This window comes from Hoplias malabaricus, chromosome 12 (genome assembly GCF_029633855.1).
Source record: "Hoplias malabaricus isolate fHopMal1 chromosome 12, fHopMal1.hap1, whole genome shotgun sequence".
Classification (NCBI taxonomy): Eukaryota; Metazoa; Chordata; class Actinopteri; order Characiformes; family Erythrinidae; genus Hoplias; species Hoplias malabaricus.
Window position 1 is genome coordinate 19,281,693 of NC_089811.1, and position 20,992 is coordinate 19,302,684.

Genomic DNA, 20,992 nt, shown 5'->3' on the forward strand with positions numbered 1-20,992 from the left:
ATACAAAGCATTCAGTGTTGCCAGTGAACAGATTCCTATTATCTATCAAATCTGTCACAACACAACACTACTCTGGTAGTGATTATGTTGTATCGATGGGTATTTCTGTGTGACCACAGGGATGATATTTCATTAACCAATCATGCTCCCACCGAGCGGTGGCTGTCATCACGGGAGTCGATATAGTGAGAGGTGGTCTGGTGATGACCTCACGCTGGGTCAGTAATCAACAGAACAAACAGGATGCAGAGGAACATTATTTACGCTCACTGTCACAGGCACACAGAGGCGAATCATTATATATCTGCTGGGAGAATCAGCACTGTGTTTGTGTGTGTGTGCATATGAATAAAGTCTCTGTGGATTCCTGGGGATGTTCCAGCAGGTAACAGCAAAAGGAGAGAGAGCTTCATGTTATTTTCAGGAGCTATTCTGTATACAACAACATAATTAAGACATGTATTGTATTTAGGACCAAGCCGTATCATATCATTAGCGATAATAATATAATAATAATAATAAAATCAATATTGTTATAATAATGATATTTAGACTTGTTTAGGTAATGATATCATCCAGTTACCCATAATATGGCATACACCCTTAAATGAGTCATTTAGGCCCAGTGACAAGTATGGTGGGAAGTGGATGTAGTGGAATTTGCTCCAAATAAAAGAGGGAGTGACTTCAGTAGTGTGGAGGAGGTTTGGTTACACAATATCATATGTACAATAAACCATGGCATTATGTAAGTAATGAAAGAAGCCTATAACAACAGAAGGGGGAAACACAATCTGCTTCACCGACTCAAGCAGAAGCACCTGGTGGAGGACGAGGATCAAAAATGCTGCTAGAGTAGTTTAACAACCAATGAGCCCTAACCCAAGCAGATAAACTACACTGACTCAATAGCTATAACATAAATATTCTGTTTGTGTTTTGATATATACTGCGAAACTTTAAGGTTACTTTATGTATAACTGTTCATGTTTGCTGTTTATATGTTAACACTATTCTTTTTTCTGCACTTTGGTTGAGTGGTTGATTTATACACTACATTATTTTTTTTTTTTATACAAAATTAGTAAGTTGCAGTTGTTTACAAAATAAGTTTACAGATTTTTTTTTCTGTTTGAAACTGTTACATTTGTAGTAAAATAAAACTTTTACATAAATAAAACCCTTTAATAATATGTAATATGTATAATATAAATTAAACATATTTGATTAAATATAATAAATATAACCTTTATTTTGTTGCAGTAGTGTTTTGGAAATTAATAAAATTATTTTTCAGTGTTTTGTCACATTGCCAAGAATATCATTATCATTATCACCAAATACCCTGAAATATTGTGATATTATTTTAGAGCCATATTGCCCACCTCTAATTGTATCTGTATGCATTTGTGTGTATGTGTGTCAGCGAATGTATGTAGTTGATGATGTGTGTGATGCTTTCAGTAACATATCAGGAGCAGAGGTGGTTGAGGTGGATAATTTTTTGCCAATGCAAAAGTTAATTCAGTGTTGACACCTGACTGCACTAATGCTCTCAAATCTAGAACTGAATAACTAGAGTTAACCTCATCTCTTTCACTACTTTCCTTACATTTTCCACTTTTTATGTAAAAGAACCAATGGTTTCAGATATTAGCAAAAGTCTATGAGCAAATTGGTGACCAGTGAAACTAACATTTAGGTCTGGAACTTGTGAAATATTTGCATTAGGTAATGAAGGTAGGATAGTGACTTGTTTTTCTGACTGAGTTTGCACACTGAACCATCTGGGCTGCCGTAGCTTAAGAGTCATGGTGTGGGAACCTAATACATGTCTGCTCAGTTCCCACGTTGCTCCCTGAACCCTAGACACACACACACACACACACACACACACACACACACACACAACACACACACACACAACACTTGTTTTTATACAGGGTTAGGATGTGAATGCATACATATGTCCCTGATATTATATTAATGCAAGTATCTACATATATTAATGGTATGCCCCAAATGTATTATATGTATGTAGCAATATGTAATCAGATTTTACCAAACCAAAGGCTAACCTTGGCTTAACTAAAGAGACAGATTTGCTTTTCTTAATGAAAATATATCTTTACTATGTGAGGAGTGTTCTTTTGGGGAAAATGTAAGTAAACCCTTTGTTACTCCTCATTGTCCTGAAATTTAGGAAAATGAACATGTTCACGTGTGTGTGTAGGCAAGGGAAATAACCGAACATTACTGAGGCCTGTGGGTGAGAAGAGGCAGATACAAATTTATATATTTGGATAATTTTTTTTCAGTTTGGCTCCCAACAACAAATACCTCTCACAGCATGGTTATACATCCCTAGAGCATCTTCTGATTCCCTCAGTGTGTGTGTGTGTGTGTGTGTGTGTGAGAGAGAGTGTGGGTTTTCAAGTGCTTGATCGTGTGTGTTTGCATGTGGGAGTGAGAGTTTTTGTGTCACTGAATGGACGAGTCAGAATGAGAAATAGTTTAGTCTTATGTAAAGCACTGTATACACTGCATGCTTTTCCATATACATTTATAAATGTGTAAACCGGTATCTGTCACATGTTATGACGTACCGTACAACTTGTATGGTGTGTGTTTATGTGTCTGTGTATGTATGTGTGTGCTCACTGCGACGTACATGGGGGGTTTTATTAAAAAAAATGATTGCAGTGGTTTTGTCTTTGTGTATATTTGAGTGTGTATGTGTAAGTACGCATCTCAGTGGGAAAGGAAGGGTTTATCAAAATGTCTGTATGTTTGTGTTTGACTGATTTAGTGTGTGTGTATTTGATAGTTGGAATGTTTGAAAAAAAAGATTGCCGTTGTATTTCATGGTCTGATTTGTGTGTGGCTGTGAGATACTGTGTGTGTGTGTGTGTGTGTGAGCAGGTATGCTTTGGGTGGTGGATCATTCTAAGTGCTGCAGTGACACGTGATGTTGGTATGTTAGTGTGTGTTGTGCTGGTAAGTGTGGATCAGACACAGAAGTGCTGCTGGAGTTTGACACCACCACCACCAAGTGAGTGTCGTTGCAGCACTGAGAATGAACCACCATCCAAGGGTCCCACCACCCATGGTCTGACATAGTGCTGATCAATTTTCATGATTAATTTGGTTAATTTGAATTAACATTTTCACTCGATATTTGACATATAATATTCAAAATCGTACATGTTTTCATACCTTATGATTTAACTATAACATCCCTAAATGCTGGGCGGCACAGTGGTGCAGCTGGTAGTGTCGCAGTCACACAGCTCTGGACCCACTGTGACCCTGAATTGGATAAGCGGTTACAGATAATGGATGGATGGATGGATCCCTAAATGCTATATAAATGTTCACGCATTATGAATGAAAAAAACATCTTAACTGAATAAACGCTGCCTTTCGCAGCATTTCGCAGAGGAGTTTTTCAACCCATTGGAACTGGGAACATTGAAGCGTGAGGCAGAACTAATCTTTATCACCTGTTTGTTTGTCATTAGCATGAACTAGAAAAACTTTTTATTTTTTTATTTTTTTCACAACTAGAGAAATTGGGCTTTCCATCAAGACCTGATTTGTAATTGTCGTGTGCTGGTTTAATATGTAAATCTATAGCCCAATTTTGTAAAACATGTAAAGCATGTCAGAACCAACACAGCACAGAAAAGAGAGAATGAACTATGAATTATATTTATTTTTTGCACTTGCTGTTCCAGCAGAATTACTCCTTAGACCCCGAGTCATGTTACTCGGAGGAAGAACGAGATTTTGCCATCGGATTAATTCGTTACAAAAAAATTATGCAGTAAGAAAAGACAAAAAAAATTCACACATTTCTGGTGTGAAATATGTGAATCTTATGTGTAATTGTGGACAGAAATTGTGATAAGTTCCATTCAGTCAACATTCCATAAATCATTCAGGGATATTGCCAATAAAAAATCATCAATACCTGAAAATTACAAGTGATACAAATAGTCAAATGATGTGGTGTATTATACTTCAAATAGTTATGTGCAACTTCTGCAAGTTTTTCCTGAATATAATTTTTTTATTTTTTGGTTTAATAAAAATTAAAAAATTCTTGATGTTTACTATTTTTAAATGGAAATAGTTATTTAATTTTTTACAAATTTGTTTTAATCCTTTGAAATGAAGTTTAAAAATAACCATTATTTACCACATTTGATATTTGTTACAGATTTTTTTTTACTATTTTGCACCTTCTAATAAAAATTGTGATTTTTCTGCTGCATTGTGTATGAACAAATATCATCAAAATTGTAATAGAGAATTGTTTATAAATTAGAGATTTTATTTTATTTTATTTTTTTGCAATATTGCCCAGCCCTAGTCTGACACTAGTCTGTCACAGCCTTTATACTGTGTTTTACTGTTGACACAAATACAGAGTTTGAGTAGTATATATCTGTATAATGCATTATATCTAGATATGTTGTGCTTCTGCATCTGTGACGGCATAGCTGCAGACCGGTCACAGTGTTCATGCTAATCTATGTGTTAGAGTTGGATTTGTGTTTCAAATCTAGCAGTACACACCTGGCATGGGTCAGGTTCAGACATCAGTTTGACCTTGGGTGTGTGTTAGCAAACGCACCCATGAGAAGCATGGGAAGCTCATGGTGAATTTTATTGTAAGTGTTTACTCATATGTGACTGTCTGTAGTGTTTACAAAAGAGGTCATTTCCCTATTGAGAGAGGTAGTAAAAGAATGCAGCAGTTGCTGAGGAGAGAGAGAGAGAGAGAGAGAGGCAGAGCAGTAGTAGCTGAGGCTGCTGTAGGTTGCATAAGCAGATTATGTTACGTAAATTGTTTTTTTTTCTCCTCCAAGAGGAGAAATATCAAGGCTGTTTGGGTTGAGCGTGGACCCTTCCTGCAACGTTTTTACCCCACTGCTTTCAAAATATGCTGCAGTCATAAAACGGTATGTGTTTACATGCAAGTGTGTGTGTGTGTGTGTGTGTCTGAGTCTGAGTGTGCATGTGAGGGGCTTGCTGCCCCTGTGTATTCCAACAGCTGAAAGGTAGACTATTTTTCCACAGCTGAGTGCTACTTCTTGTGCCCAAATCTCTCTCATACTCTCTTTCTTTCTCTCTCTCCCACCCACACACACACACACACACACGCCATAAATACTTTGTCGACTGCCTGTTCCATAGTTTGGCACTGAATGGTTTTGCATAGTCAGAAATTGTAGTCAATAATCAAAGAAATCTCAATGTCAGAAAAGCTGGCCTTCACGAGGCTGAAAATTCACAAAAAATATTTAACAGTTTTTTACAGATACAATATGCAAACAAGCAAAAAGCTGTGCTGGCTAGGGGCTGACCATTATATGGATGGTTCATATGGTTTTCCACTATAAAGCCTCTATCCCAAAATAACAGCACCCTGTCTCTAACAGGAAGTGCTTTTGGAAACTACAACAATAGCGGCGGTAACATTTAGCATTGTGTACCCATCATGTATTCACATGCTGTTGCTGTTTGGGATTGAACACAGCTCAGACAGCAGACAGATAAGTGACGATTTTCCCGTTCCTTGTTTCTCCGTCCATCTCTTGCTGGATTCTCCACGGATTCAAGGAAACTCATTTGTAACTCGAGTTGTTTCATTTTGTATTACTTTTGCTATGTATCTACTTTCATGCAGTTAGCGCTCTCGCAGATTTAGAGTGCAATCCTAACTAAATAATCTGAAAGGGCAAACATAAGTCAATATTGCCCACCTATGGAGCAGGAATACATTTCCTCATTTCTTTTCATGATTTTCAATGTTTATCGGTCTCTTGTTGCCATTTTTCTGTCATGAGTAGATAGAGAGAGGAAGCCTAGCATGCTTGAATGAGCCACTTTGTTTCTTTACTTATGTACTAGTCTCAGCCACAGGAACGCCATTCAAAAGTAGATAGAGAGTCTGATACTTTCAGTTCATTAATCTAGCCTCACTATCAAGATTCTTCCCGTTGATTCTGATTGGCTGTCTATAACTCTGCTTATACACACTTTGGTTTATCGTTTGGTACCGACTCTGGTACTGGTTCGATGCGAAAGACTGCCTCCACTTTACACTCTCCACTTTCCAGACTTGTCCTTTGGCATTCCAAATTTCTTCTCCTACTGTAGTAGGCTGTTCTCTGCCATGGTAATTGGCAACATGTACCTGACTCCCTATAGAGTTTGGAAATGTGAGACTACTCGTTTATGGACACCAGGCATTTGTAAACACATTAGACCAGTTTCCAGTACACAACCAGACTGGCAAGCTAGTCCATGGTGAGGAAACATCTGAATAGGGTTCAGGGTTCTTAGTGATTTCACTCCCTTTTATGTGGATCAGAGATTCAGTTGTGTTCTCATAGCTTGATTCATCTCCACAGAAATAATATTGGATGTTATGGTGCATGGGCCCATTATCCTAAGGTCACATGCCCAATGCCAAGCATGGGCTAGAGACGTGTAAAGCCTCTCGCCATTAGGCTATGGATCCAATGCCCCCAGTATTATCTAACTGCCTGATTGTACCAGAGCCTGCAGTTTCAGGAGCACTGTCGTTTCAGGACCGCAATGCTAGGCAAAATTGCCCTCTAGTAAAGTGAATGAAAACTCCTTTAAAGGCTTATTCCACCAATACATCGTTGTAAATACTTTCGTAATTTAATAATACTATAATTAATAATAATAATTACTTTATGTAAAAATTTAGGGTTTTGCAGAGTTATTCCATCAAAATATTACTACTATATCTAATTACTTGCAGATTTAAAGGCTTATTCAACCCGCATACTACTACATTATTTAAATATTTATAGTGTTGAAGGCGCCCATGTTGAAGGTTTTTTCCACACAGAGTTTAATATATTTAGGAATTCAACTCAAATAGTTATCAACTACATATCTGAGACGCAAGGACACAAATACATAGTATGCCCCCCTATCTTGACTGCAGTGGCGGATGCTGGTCTTTCAAGGAGGGGAAGTTCAGTTTCGGCCTACATCATAAAATGTGTCGGTTTATTTATACGTAAATTCTACCCCCCGTTCCTTTTTAAGAAAATGATCTGTGACCCTGTCGTACCAACAAGGCGACTTGAGTAGTGTCCTCTCAATGGCCAGCAGAGCTAGGCTGCTTAAACGGCCTTGGCCCATGTGAAGTGTGTCCGCCTGTGAGTGCTTTGTGACGGTGGAGGGGCTCAGCAGCACCCTCTGGACAGAAACTGCGATAGAAGTCAGAAAGAGTGATAGAAGTCAGTCTCCAAACACAAGCAGCTACAAAAACACCCACCAGAAATATAAGCTCGATTTGTCACTAGTCGTTTTTAACAAAGAAAATGCCGCTAAGAGGTTTAAGAAACACGGTTCAACTCAGAACAGAATGAAAATGTAATTCTCCCACGGATCTCTACACCAAATGATTGCTGATTCGCTCATTTTGCTGTCAATCAAAAAGGGATTCAGCCTCAGACAGATCATCCAATCATCATGCAGAAGCTGAGCGTCCGGGCCAGCCGAGGTCAGCCCATTGCCCCATAGACCCCCAGAGATGCTGAGCGTCCGATGGGTGGGACAAAGCCCAGCATTTATCCAATGGCTCGTCTTGTTTCCCTGCACTTCGATGCTTTCGCTATTTAATTCTGTGGACGCTCAGCGTCCACACTGTTTAAATCACTGCGGGAATGATTGAGAGGAAAGCCGCGTCTTTACCAGTGATAAGAAACTGATTCTGAATAAAAGTTGAGCGCGTTGTAGTGCATATTTATTCAATGACATGTACACCCAACAGTATATATTTGATCACTTATTTTTTGACATTTTAGAGGAAGCTGAGCTTCCCTTGCAGTCTTAGTCATCCACCTTTTTCATTTCCTTATATCCAAGGAGGCAGTGTTGTTTAAAAAAAAAAAAACACAGGGTACTGGAATTGCAGTCCTTAAACTACTGACTGGACCTGGAGGTTGTTGGTTCAAGTCTTGGTCCAGGTGACTGTCTGTGAGGAGTTTGGTGTGTTCTTCCCCTGTCTGCGTGGGTTTCTTCCGGGTGCTCCGGTTTCCTCCCATGGTCCAAAAACCATGGACTCAAAAGTGTTCATAGGTGTGAGTGTTTGAGTGAGTGTGTGTCTGTGTGTCTGTGTGTCTGTCTGTCTGTCTGTGTGTGTGTTGCCCTGTGAAGGACTGGTGCCCTCTCCAGGTGTATTCCCACCATGCGCCCAGTGATTACAGGTTTACCGTAACCCTGAACTGGATAAACGGTTACAGATAATGAATGAATGATTGAATGAAACTACTGCCTCCCATTCTGGAAACATGCCAAAGCTTACTCCTTCAGTTATTTGTAGAGTACTAAGCTTGAAGTTTTTTTTTGTTTTGTCCACAAGGTATTTATTAGAACATAGAAACTTGCGATGGAAATTGAGAATAGTTGACATATGTGGAAGTGTTTTTAAATAATCATTCTCCACCATTTTGTGCACTATATTTTATTACAGTTTTCTTTGTGAATTATACACAAGATGTCTGCTAACTGTAACGTACAGTTTTATACTCGTTAATAGATACTTTATCTGGGATCGTGATATAGTATTTTTATTGATCAGTCACTCAGTGTTGACTTTTAACCTGACCCACAGGCCTGCTTTTTATTGAATTGTGTTCATCTCAATTGGTCAGTTAATCAATAGCATTTTGCTAAAGCCTGAGAGGCTGGAAATGTAAGTGTAATAGTGCTATCAGTCCCCAATGAACTTGCCATTGCATTCTTTGGGTCAGTGAGAGAAAAGAGAGCTATTGACAATTAGTGAGTGTTTTGTCCTCTATGTCTTTGCAAAATACTTTCTACACTACAGTTCACAACAACTGTGGAATTACCTGGTCGATGCAAGAAATCACAGATTCCCCTGACATATCAGCTTGCCTAAAACATTGCAGCTCTTTGCTTCACATAAAATGAAAGCATTTAAATACCTAGTCCAGTGAGTGTCCTGATGCTGTGGTTTCACTCAGTCCTCAGCATGCACCACACTGACCTCTTCTCTGTCTGCCCTCAATTCTCCTCCAGCTGCTTGCCAAAACGGGAATATAATGACATCCGTCATAATCTCTGTTTCTCTATCTCTCTCTCACTCTTTCTCTCTCCCTGCTGTTCCTTCGCTCCACCTGTCTTTCGGTTCATCCGCATATCAATCAACAGACGGACATTGCTGGCTCGTTTATCCACTCTTTGGACTTTTTTCTTCATGCCTGCAGCTGAATGCTACTAGATAGACAGCTTGGATTGAGAAGATGAATAGAGCAGTACTGGATTATGCATAGAATTTTTGCTGAAAGGGAGAATGTATTTATTTTGCAACTTTGACTTGCAGAAAATAAAAACAGACGTAGACATATTATAATGTTTTTATATGATGCATTTGGTGACTGATTAGCAGAAGGGTTGTATACACCAATTAGCCATGCAGCAAAGTGAATTAGATGCTTAATGCTTGTCACTTGTAATAATTCCATGGTAAAAGTAATTTTTGAAAAAAATTCGTAACCACTGCTCGATTCTTTCATCAGAGGTTACAGGACGCTACCCTCAGGATGCTTTTGCCTGGGTATATTTGGTTATTGGACAATTGTCAGTCTAGCAGTGACAATGAAATGTGATTGTATACTTCATCTGAAACCATGTAGCTGTCACAGACCTGGAGAAGGAGGGACCAGTCCCATCAGGACCAGTGTAGATCAACACACAGTAAAATATATTTTCATGCGTGGAGCAATTCATAACACTTTTTCGGACTGAGATTCATACCCATATGGGTAACATAATGTGTTTGAACAAAATCCGTCCAAACTGCAGTATTCTTACAAACAATTTTATGTGCTAAAACTTTAAATCAAATTTAAATCTTAGCACACTTCAAAAACTAGGATTCATCACCTGTCCATAGGTTTATATTATACATGGAGAGAATGGGAAAAGCAGTTTTGAATACAAAGAAACTGACATCTGTGTAATCAACCATATACTACACTTTCACAAAAATAAATAAATAAATAAATAAATAAATCAGTAAATAATAAATCCTGTACAGGTACGTTGTTGTCCCTTTAGATGTCCAACAGGGGACTTACAGTCCAGTTCCTGCCTTATTAAGTTCCATTTTATTCCTATTTCCAGAAGGAAACCTGAATATTTCTGTTTTTAAATGTATTAACTAAATAAAAGTCTGGAGTTGAAATGGGTTTTATGAAATCGACCTAAAAACCTAGAAATTAAGTAAAATATGAATAAAAGTATTAAGATGTACCCTTGAGTGTCCCCCCACAGAGACCATGGAAGGTACCACCAGTGTGACCGTTTTTCTAAGAGTGTATAAGTGAATGAAGATATGTTGAAAACTTCGAAAGATACCTTTAGTATAGAAAAAAACAAAGAATGCTATTAAAAATGGCAAATATGTGGCACAATTGGAATTGTATTTTGTGCATTAAGTTGAACACATTTCTATTGTATCAAGTACTGATATGTGTAGTTCATGAGGGAGAATAGTGCAAGAATTCGACTAAAAAATGGCTTAAAATTGCTGCCTGCTTTCAGGACGATACTGAAGGCAGCGTCCAATTCAGAGGCTTCTTGTTCAAATTTAGTTGTGCTGAAGTCAGTTCTTAAATTCGCCAGTTTCTCGTGGCCATTTAAGGTGGAATGGCAAACTGATTTGATAGTGCAGTCTGAGAAGCGGGTACTTTATTTTTCTCAGTTCTGTGGGTGCTGCGGGTGTCCATTTGTGATGGATTTAAAACCTAAAATTCCCTTAAGTAAACAACCATAACGTTAATTTCGACAAGCATCACAGCACTAAATTTAGTTAATCCACTACTGAGGTCAACCAGTCTTCTGAGGCATTTGTATGTCTCAATGGAGTCTCCTCCACTGTGGTCCAACAAGGTATGTTTAGATTGGCCAGTGAGTGTTCCGTGTTTTAAAATAGCCAGCAGCATTGCTGTGTCTAATCCAGTCATACCAGTGCCACACACACTAACACACCACTACCACCACCACATCTGTGTTACTGCAGCGCTGAGAGCGATACACTACCAAAATCATACCTGCTCTGTAGTGATCCTGTGAGGGTCCTGACCATTGGAGAGCAGGGTGAAATGGGAGTTAGTTACATATGCACAGTAACAAATTATAGGTATTTAATTGTGGAACAAGAAATTGTAATAATATAATAAGTGGAGCTGCTAAAATGGAAGAAAAAAATAATTAATTTGGCTTAATAAAAAAATAAAATGCATTGTTTTATGAAAGGTGGAACACATGGCTCTAATACTTCATGTTGCATGAATATTCACTGACGTGTGTGTGTGTGTGTGTTGACATATATGCGTGAGTCATGCTGTTGGCATTTGAGCTCCCCTGTATGAGCCCCTGCTTTGTGGAAGCTCCTGGATCTGCCCGCCTGAGATACTGGCCTGGGGGTGGACTCCCTCTGGGCCACTCACTGCCCACAGTGCTCATTCTCACACAGATGCCAGTGGAGACACACACACATACGCATACAGGGACAAAACCACATATGCATGTATATACCTGGGGGCTATTCTACAAAGAAGGATTTCACAGTTAGCCAGCTAACTTAAGCCCAAAGTCAAGCTTGTACAGTAGGAACAGAGCAGAGGGTGATATCTATTGTGCAGTCCTCTACTTTGGGCTTGAGTTAGCTGGCTAACCGAGAAATCCTGCTTTGGGGAATAATCCCCTGCAGAAAAACCTCTGAAATAGTTACTTCAAAACAAGAAAAAAACATTCTTCATTCCTTAAAACGGACATAATATGAAAAAATTAGTCATTTCATTCACAGGTCAATTTACAGATCTGGAGCCTAATAACACACACGCTGTGAAATAGGACAACCCAGTCAGTCTAACGTAGAGTGCACATTTTACAGAGTAGGGACATGAGAAACCTGCAAAAGCATTAACCGAAAAATGAGCATAGGATGTAAAATCTACCAAAATGAAAATAATGTTTTTGTGTGCTTCGCTCGACATTTATTTAAAAAACAAATAGTGTCCCTGTCTGTCCTTGTTCTTAGTTTGTTGTTGAAATGTCTGTGAAGGGCAGCTAGTGTTTTTGAAAGATGAAAATATGTATTTGCAGGGATTTGTTATGTCAGCAATTAGTTTCAGCAATCATACTGTATTTCTCCAGCTTCCCTTTTTTATAATGTATGTATTTTGAAAATAAAATGGAATTGAATATAATAAAGCAGAATATAATAGATAGATAATAGATCAGAACCTAATCTTTGTACAAAAATAATGTGTGTCTTTTGAGGAGTTCTCCCTGTGTCTTTGTGACTTTCCTCCAGACGTCCAGGTCTCTTCCCACAGTCCAACATCATGTTGGTAGGTGGGTTGTTTGTGTGAATTGTCCACAGGTGTGAGTGTGTAAGTGAATGAGTGAGTGTGTTATGCCCTGTGAAGGACTGGCATCTTGTCCAGGGTGTGTTCTTTGCTAACACCCAATGATTCAGTGCAGGCTTTGAGCAGGATAAAGTGGTTACAGGAGATGAACAAATGAGAGAAGGAATGAATGAATACTCCAGCACACATTACTAGTTTAATAAGAGTCATTTAAGCAATAGAACATGAGGAGGAGGGTGTTATCTTGATGAACATCACGCCATGATTCAGTTACAGGCACCAAATGACGCAAACATGCTGATATAACAGCATGGTGTTTTTCACAGTAACTGAGGAATGCTTATAATGCAGCATAGAGAAAATTGTGGGCGGTGTTGGGGAGGGCCCAAGTTGTTGTGCTTAAATGGTTTAAAAACAGGGCCTTTACAACAAAGGATTCTGAGGCTAGACTACCTACAAGTGAAGTGGCAACTCTGACAGAGAAAAGCAAGTAAATATAGTAGTGGGCACCTAGCGCTAGGGCTCACATGTACTGAAACAGAAAATGAACATCTACCACTCTGCATTTTGTGCTCAGAGGTCTTGTCGAATGAAGCTTTGAAGCCAAACTGTAGTGTAACATATATATATATAGATATTTATAATTTGTTTTTATAGCGTTGACCTTATTCAAACTCCTCCAATCTCTGATATTTGACTTAATGATATTAATTAAAATTTATAATTGGCTTAGGCAATTAAAACATTAATAATTAGTTTGAGAATGAATAATAATCATGCTAAATGAGTACGTCAGGATTTTCAGGAAAATAATGAACAAATTGCAAACACTGTGATTTCAAATAATGAGAGTTTTATTAATAAAGATAAGATATTTAATTAACATAGCGTAGCCTTGTAATCTCACAGTATCACCGCAGGGAAAACCGATTTTGACCTTAAGGTGGGCTAGGCACTGCTGGCTTGTGATTAAATTGTTGCTAACTAATGTTTAATAAATGGTAAATTATAAAGGGATTTACTTAGACATCAGCTCCTGGAAAAGTGTGAAATACGCTAGCTTACTTTTGCCGTTTCACCGAGCCGTCGCGTCCTGCTGTTTAATCTCCGTGTTCTGGGGTGTTTCTTGTCGTTTCCACGTGGTGAGAGACTGGCCCACTTATGGAGGAGATCTCTTTCCGGTTGAGTTGAAAACTCTCGGCTTCAGGCTGAGCCGCGTCGATCGAGATTTCCCCTCTTTGGATTTTCACAGGCGTGGCTAGTTTTCCACCGGAGTGGAGCGGCTTTTTCAGAGTATTAGCTCGTCTCGTTGTTCCGTTTTCCAGGAGTAATGTCTTCAGAAATCAGCTTATAACGTTAATATATCTGCTATCGACTAATCAAAAGGTTGATATCTTATTCTGGCCACGAATAAGTTTCGCCTACTTTGATCACTCGTGAGATCACACTTCGATGGGTAATAAAACATAAACAAGATTAAAAGAAAAGAGATATTCAAAACGCTCGACGCATTATTAAAACTTCATACGATCAGCTAATTCAAGACGTCTCTTGTGAGCTTTTTCTGAAGTCTGAGATTTTTCTTTGTTTCGTTGTCGGCGTGGAGAAGAAAGCGTTTCTTTGTTGTTTTAAAGTTTCTCGGATTCTCTCGCTGTTGTTGTCGTCTTCTCTTCTCCGTGAACTGTTTTCTGCTTCTTCTTTCTGCTTCTTCTTACTCTGCTTACTGAGCAGTCGAGCTGCTGTTTTTCAAAGTCAGCGCGATCACGCCCTAATGGGAGGCGTCCTTTCCTGATTGGCACAAGTTCAGGCTCACGTGACTGACTTTATGAGACAGAAAAGAGGGAAGGCTGGATCAAAGATCTTTTAAACAATAAGTAATAAGATAGACATTTCCCGTATCGAAATTTCCTATTCGTATTAGTAACATACAACAATGAGTATGCTGGGTTATTAATATCAAACAGTTACATAAGGTTTCATCTTTAGTACGTTGTTTTACGTCCAATTCATGATGATACGCTGGAAAAAAAAATTATTAATCCGTTTTCTCTTATTCAGAGGTAGAACTTCTTTTCATGATAGAAACAATCAACAATATACAACATTTCATTAGGAGGTAGGCATTCATCTGAGGGTACAGAAAGTGACATTAATACATTTGTTTATACACAAATAATCAGAGTTTGATTATTTTCCGCTATTGTTTTAGGCGACCCCGAGCGAGGCGTAGTTTCGCCAGTGTCCATCTGGGGTCGCTGTTGGTCCATGTGTAGGTTGTCGTTTAGATGAGTCAATGGGGTTCAACTCGAGGTCACCCCTTCTGAACATCTGCTGATTCCCGTGGGAGATAACGAGAGACATTGAGGTGCCACTTCGTCATAAACGGGATTATAACCCTTCCTTTTGTTTGAGGTTCCTGTCTCTTAAGAGCATTATAAAAATTGGTTATCTCGACAGTTTCTGGCCATGTGTCACTTGAAAGTGTTCTTAGGTGGGTGCGTATGTGTGGGGGCTGCAAGGCCTTTGCTCCCTGTGGTTCGTGGAATGCTGACTTCGGGATCAGATGAAAGGTCCTCTTCAGAATGGAAAAGTTTTAATTAAAACTTTTCATTTCTTCATTTATATTCTGTTCATATCTATCTTTGGTCCATACTCCACTACAAAACCACTTACGTTGCCACATGGAGACTGAACACAGGGAGGATGAGTGGAAACATAAAAAGGCTACGTTGCTTGTTGTGCTGTATTTGTTTAGATTTGAAATGGCTGAATTTAATTTTTGTGTGGGCCGCAGAGCCTCTGTTCTAGAGAACATAAGTCCATTATTCTTTGTTTTCTTATCCAATGTAACCAAAACAAAACACAGAACATAACTGACCATGTTACAGTGATTTTCATTCCTATGTAACAGCAAACACAATGTGCAATATTAAGGTCAGCAAAAATTATTGAGGAAATACATCACAATAAATCGATAATGTAATTATTGTGACAGTACTAGTGTCTATTAGCTTGTGGAGAATTAGTGTACATATGGGTTGGACTGTTGCCATTATCACTTTCCTTGATTTTTTGTGGCTCTCCAGTCTGCCTCTCTCTCTCTCTCTCTCTCTCTCTCTCTCTCTCTCTCTCTCTCTCTCTCTCTCTCTCTCTCTCAGAGATAAGGGCTGCTTTCTTGATCCTCTCTTCTCTCTTCCTCTTACCCCTTCTCCCATGGTCTTTTAATTCCTCAGTGGCTGCCTGCCTTTTCCTCTGTTGAACTGTTTATTGCTTGCTGTTTGTTTTCTCCTCTATATACAAATAACCAGAAGATCAATTGCGATGCCTAAAAGCTTTGTGCCCTAAGCCCCACAGGAGCAGAGATGTTGTTGTCATCTGGGACCGGCGTTTCTTTTGCCTAATGACCTTACTTTATAGCTTTCAACTTCTCCCAGTTCTTTACTTTCTCTTTCATTTCTCTGTCTCTCTGTCTCTCTCTGCCTCTCTCTCTCATTTTATCTGTCATTCTTTCTCTTCATTTAAATTGTGGGGATACGGATAAAGGGATTTGGAGCTTCCAGGCTCATTATTAACAAGCGTTAATTGGTGCCATTGTTACGTAAAGGCAAAATCTCACTTTTTTTCCTGTCAGATTTTCCAAGCTGTTAAAAATCAACTGTAGTCTGAAATACTGAAGCCTCGGTCCAACAATGGTTCAGTATTTCATTTCACTCGCCATGTACTTGAACACGTTGTTACGTTTAGTCCAGTGTTCCGCGGCTTGCAACAGGAACCAGTGTGACCTTGGGTTAGCCTGTTAAAAGCGGCCCCAAATGCATGAGCACCTGATCGACTGCTTTACCTGCTGTAAGTGGATCCTTAAACTGGGAAATTTAAAGGTCCCTTTGTTAAATTCCCTTTAGAGAGCTGCACTAAAGTGGATTGGTTAGGAATGGAGAAGAGACCCTGATTGAGACTAATTTGAGCCAGTCAGCACAGAGCTAAACTGCATTATAAGTAAATAGACCAGCCACTGATATTGGAGAATAAGTTTTGGATCACAGAAACTAACTCTAACATATATTAAAGGTACTGAATGTTGCTCTGTCACTCCAGGGAATGCACTTATACCGCTCCACAGCTGATTGCTAGGTGCTTTGCAGACATTATTGGGGATAATGGTTTTAAAGCCCCTGGGAACCAAATTTTGAAATTTTGGGTTTTTCTGTATTATGCTAAACTTGAAAACACAAAACAGAAATATGATATATTTTTCCTCATAAATGTCCAGTGCTGCTCTTCTCTTGATGTAGAATGGGCGGTCCTAAAAGTGGGTAATGTTTATGTCAGTATTACCATGACCATAGCCATGGTAATACATTCTCTGAGTCGAAGAGACTAGTGAGCTAAAGCATAGGAGCCATTAGTGAGTGAGCTAGCTATCTAGCTATTCACCAAGCTAAGGGGAGGGAGTGAAAGACATAAAAAGAGCAAACGCAGAACACAAAACAATACAGAACGAGCATGAATGGATTAAGTCTGAGTACAGCAGAGATATCAGCAAAAATTGGTCGGTGTGTATAACAGAGTAGCATCAGAGATAACAGTCGCACTGGACAAGCGTGTAGAGCAGTGCAATGGAGATAGCGGCCACATACACATCTCCATGCAATGGAGATAGGGTTGGCGTGTAGAGCAGAGTAAAAGTGGGGATAACAGCCACACACTGTCGGCAGTACAGCATAGTAGCAGCAGAGGAAAGCATCAATTTGGAGACACTCTAGAAGGTATCCCATTCATACAATTATGTTAACAAAATTATAATATGAAATCACAGTGTCTTGTTTTATGTTTATCTTATTCTGTAGAGATAAATCAAGCTTTGTGTCCATCTACAGGGTTTACAGATTAAAGCAGCTAAATTTACTATAATTAGAAGTGGTATCTATACCACTATTGTATGTTAAATATATGATAGAAATGTTATTTTACAAACTAGAGCTGCTATGGTTTCAGAGATTTTCTTTCAGAGACTTAACTAAAGAAATGAGTCGGAATCTTGTACACATTACACTCACTGGCCAATTTATTAGTATCATTTGGAAGGCAGCGTGACCATGCATGGAATCATAGTGTTTCAGTTTATGTTCACATAAGCCATCAGAATAGGGCATAAAACTAACTATCCTTGAATAGAGCATGGTAAATGCTCCCAGTATGCAGTTTGGGACACAGCCTCACTGTCTAAGGTTAATGTTAATCAAATGCTGTTCCACATCATTATAAATGCAGTATTTTACTGCCTTATCTACATAGGAATCAGCTTATAGGTAGCTAATATTTTGGTTGGCTTTGACTCAGCAAAATGTCAAATGCAATGCCATGTGCTTGATTTCAATGTATATTATTTAGAGCATCTCTCACTGACTGGCAGTCATTACAGGGTGCTGCCATTAATTCATTACACTCAATTTTGAAGTTAGTTAAACATATTAATATTGACAAAGCCAAGAGGTTTTTGTTTGATGATAATGGCATGTTTCTTTCAGTTCTTGGCAGTTTTTATGTGGCTATTTTATTGTTCATATCAATATCGGAATTATATCATATTGACATAAATTAAGAAATATATTGTGATACAAATTTTGGCCATATTGTCCAGCTCTAGTTGAGATGATTTAAAGATGGTAATTTTGATGTGAGCTAGTGTATTACAAATGTAAAATAACAATTCTTATTTGTGCACCTAATTATGTGACTGATGAGTGCCTATGTACCTTCTGATTCAGCATAGCACAGTTTATGAGCCTGGGTTTGCATTACATTTACAAGACATAAGATATTCTCTGCTGTTCTTAGGCCTGTGGGATGTAATTTCTTTCAACAAATCTCGTGATTCACTGCCCATGAAGCCCAGAGATGGGTTCAAAACAGTGGATCTAAAGATAAATGTTGCTGTGTTGTAATGAACTCGTGCCCTGCTCCATGGTTATTATCAGCCTGTCAAAAGCTGCATAACAAAGTTGTTAAAATAGGTCTAGTGTAGGACTGAGGGGGTAAGTGATGAAGGGAGTAAGAGATTTAAGATTCAAGGAGAGTACAGTTCATTATAGTTAATATATAATTAATGATATACGTTTGTGTGGTTCTCTTAGTATGTACTCTCAACATAAATTTGTCCTAATGTTGCTTAGTCATTAAAAGTGTTAAAGATCTTAAACATGTTCATATTTTCAGACATGTTTTGAATAGATAGTTTAGTTTTGCTTGAAACCTGAGATCACTCAGCCCAAAAATATTTAAATCATGCCTATTGCATGCATTGCATCCTGAAACTAACTGTTGTAAGGTAAGATAAGGATTTTTTACCTTGTTATTTTTTTTTACTGGTGTTTGTAAGACACAGATATTCAGACTCTCTAATGCATATAGAAAAGACGAGTTTTTACACAGATATGTAAAATTACTTAAGGACCATGTGAGTTAAGTACAGTGTATGTACTTTTAAAGGTGCTGTGCTTCTTTCATGTTTCTCTCTGTATGCATATCCATTACAAGTTTAAAGAAACACTTTGCACATTCTCAGCTTGTATAATTTCCAAGAAATTAAATGGAATGGTCAGGGGCAGCTGCAAATGAGCTTGAGGTCACCAGGCCCAATCACAAACTATAGCTTTTGTGGATAAAAGGATTCACAGCTGGTCATCCAACATCAGTATCTGACCTCTGTAATGTTTTCATGTCTGAATGCTATCAGATCCTCATAGCAGTATTCTAATATCCACTTAGTATAAATCCTTTCCAGAAGAGTTGATATTCTTACTGCTCTTCATTTCAGGAGAAACCCTGGATGGGCCAGTGACAGCAACCCCACAACTTTTGGAATGGTAAATGTGAGCTTGTGCTTTGTCTAGGACATTTGAAGAAAGACACTACAGTTCTTATATATTCGCTTATAGACTAATGTTCACTCTTAAAAATAAAAGGTGCTACAAAGGGTTCTTTGAGCGAAGCCCTAGAGGAACTACTTTTGGTTCCATAAAGAACCCTGTCTCAGAAGATCACACAACCCACATGGATAGACAACTGTGCTCTTTTGGATTTTTTTATTAAAGGAAATGGCTCTACACAGACCGATGAGCACTTTGCATGATTAAAGTGTTCTTTGCATCATGAAGGGTTTCTTCAGATTGATAATGTGCTATAGATGGATCTTGTAATATGAATCACCCTGATGATTCTGTATAGCACCTTTCTGATAGGTGCTATATGGAGACAATTATTATACAAAACCTTATATATAAGGTTCTTTGAGTGTTCTGGGTTCTATTTAGAACCATTTTCTTTACTAAAGAACCCTTGTAGAACCATCATCCTTAAGTGTGTACACCTGGCTACAAATATTTGAAGATTGAACTCTCAGTCTCTGGATATAGGGGTGCTTATTTTTACTTTCAGTATCCAGGAATGCGAAACTACAAAAGCTAGTGAATTTGTGTTCTGTATATGATTGATTTTGTTGATTTGTTTTTTCATTTGCATAGCTGCTACTATTACACACTACTTACTATTTGTGAAAGGACTGAATCTAGGCATTTAGACAATCTTATCCAAACAGAAGCACCCCTGGAATAACTGTTAAGAGACTAGTTAATTAAACAAGTAGAATCAGGTGTGCTCCTGCTTAATTGTAATGGAAACCTGCAGCCACACCAGCCCTTTGTGGATAGGATTGGTGACCATTGGCTTGACCACTGACCTTTAGGCCCTGTCCACATGGTGCAGTTTATTTTTAAAAACTGAGGTGTTTGTCTGTATCTTGGCCTCCTGCCCACACAAAAAAAGCAGATTTAGGTAACAGAAAATGGACGTTTTTGAAAACACTCTCCAAGGTGGAGATATTTGAAACTGCAGTTGTCACTGTTCTTATGTGGACGAAGGAAAACAGATGTTTTCAGAAATGTCTCTGGCTGAAAAGCACATAACTCCTCACTCACATAACATATACTTCACTGTGTAGTGAAGTATATAAGTCATTAAACTACAATGTGCATGCAGGGATTTCAGATTCCTACATGTGAATAAATATAAATTATGTAGTATTAAAAATATATAATGCACAATTAAGATCTAGATTCATTAGTTTCATGACTTGCGTAGGGCACTACATGAATATGGAGTCATTTAGGCTTAAACCTTTGTGTATTGATGTCTTTCTTGAATATGTACTATTGCCCCCTATACTGGACTGGCATGATTACGCGGCTGTGTTTGTATTCGTCAGGATGGGAATATTTTCAAAAATGGAGAGAGGAAATGAACATAAAAATGAAAAATTATCAGATCTATGTGGGTAGGGCCTTAAACACAGAACTGGCTCAGCATGCATTTTGTTATGGTACTTGGTCTTGGTCTTGTCATCTCTTTGGCAACTGGTAAACGAAGATATTCAGATATTCTGTTTTGAATGAGCTAACTGCTTTTGCAGTACACAAGGTAGTTTTATAAGATGCTTCTTAGGATTTGCAATTTGGAGTGGCAATATTTTTTATTGTAGA

General features: G+C 38.4%; 1 protein-coding gene across 3 annotated transcripts in view; it reads left to right on the forward strand.

Annotated features, from left to right (window-relative positions):
• plcl1 (phospholipase C like 1) overlaps positions 1-20,992 on the forward strand; it is a 117,170-nt gene that overhangs the window by 53,281 nt on the left and 42,897 nt on the right. The window contains exon 1 of one of the 3 annotated variants that reach the window (XM_066686236.1): positions 4,907-4,967. The exons of the other annotated variants lie outside the window; for them this stretch is intronic. The gene's annotated coding sequence lies outside the window, so the exon portion shown is untranslated. Of the gene's footprint in view, positions 1-4,906; positions 4,968-20,992 lie in introns of those variants that run through there. 3 annotated transcript variants of the gene reach the window in all.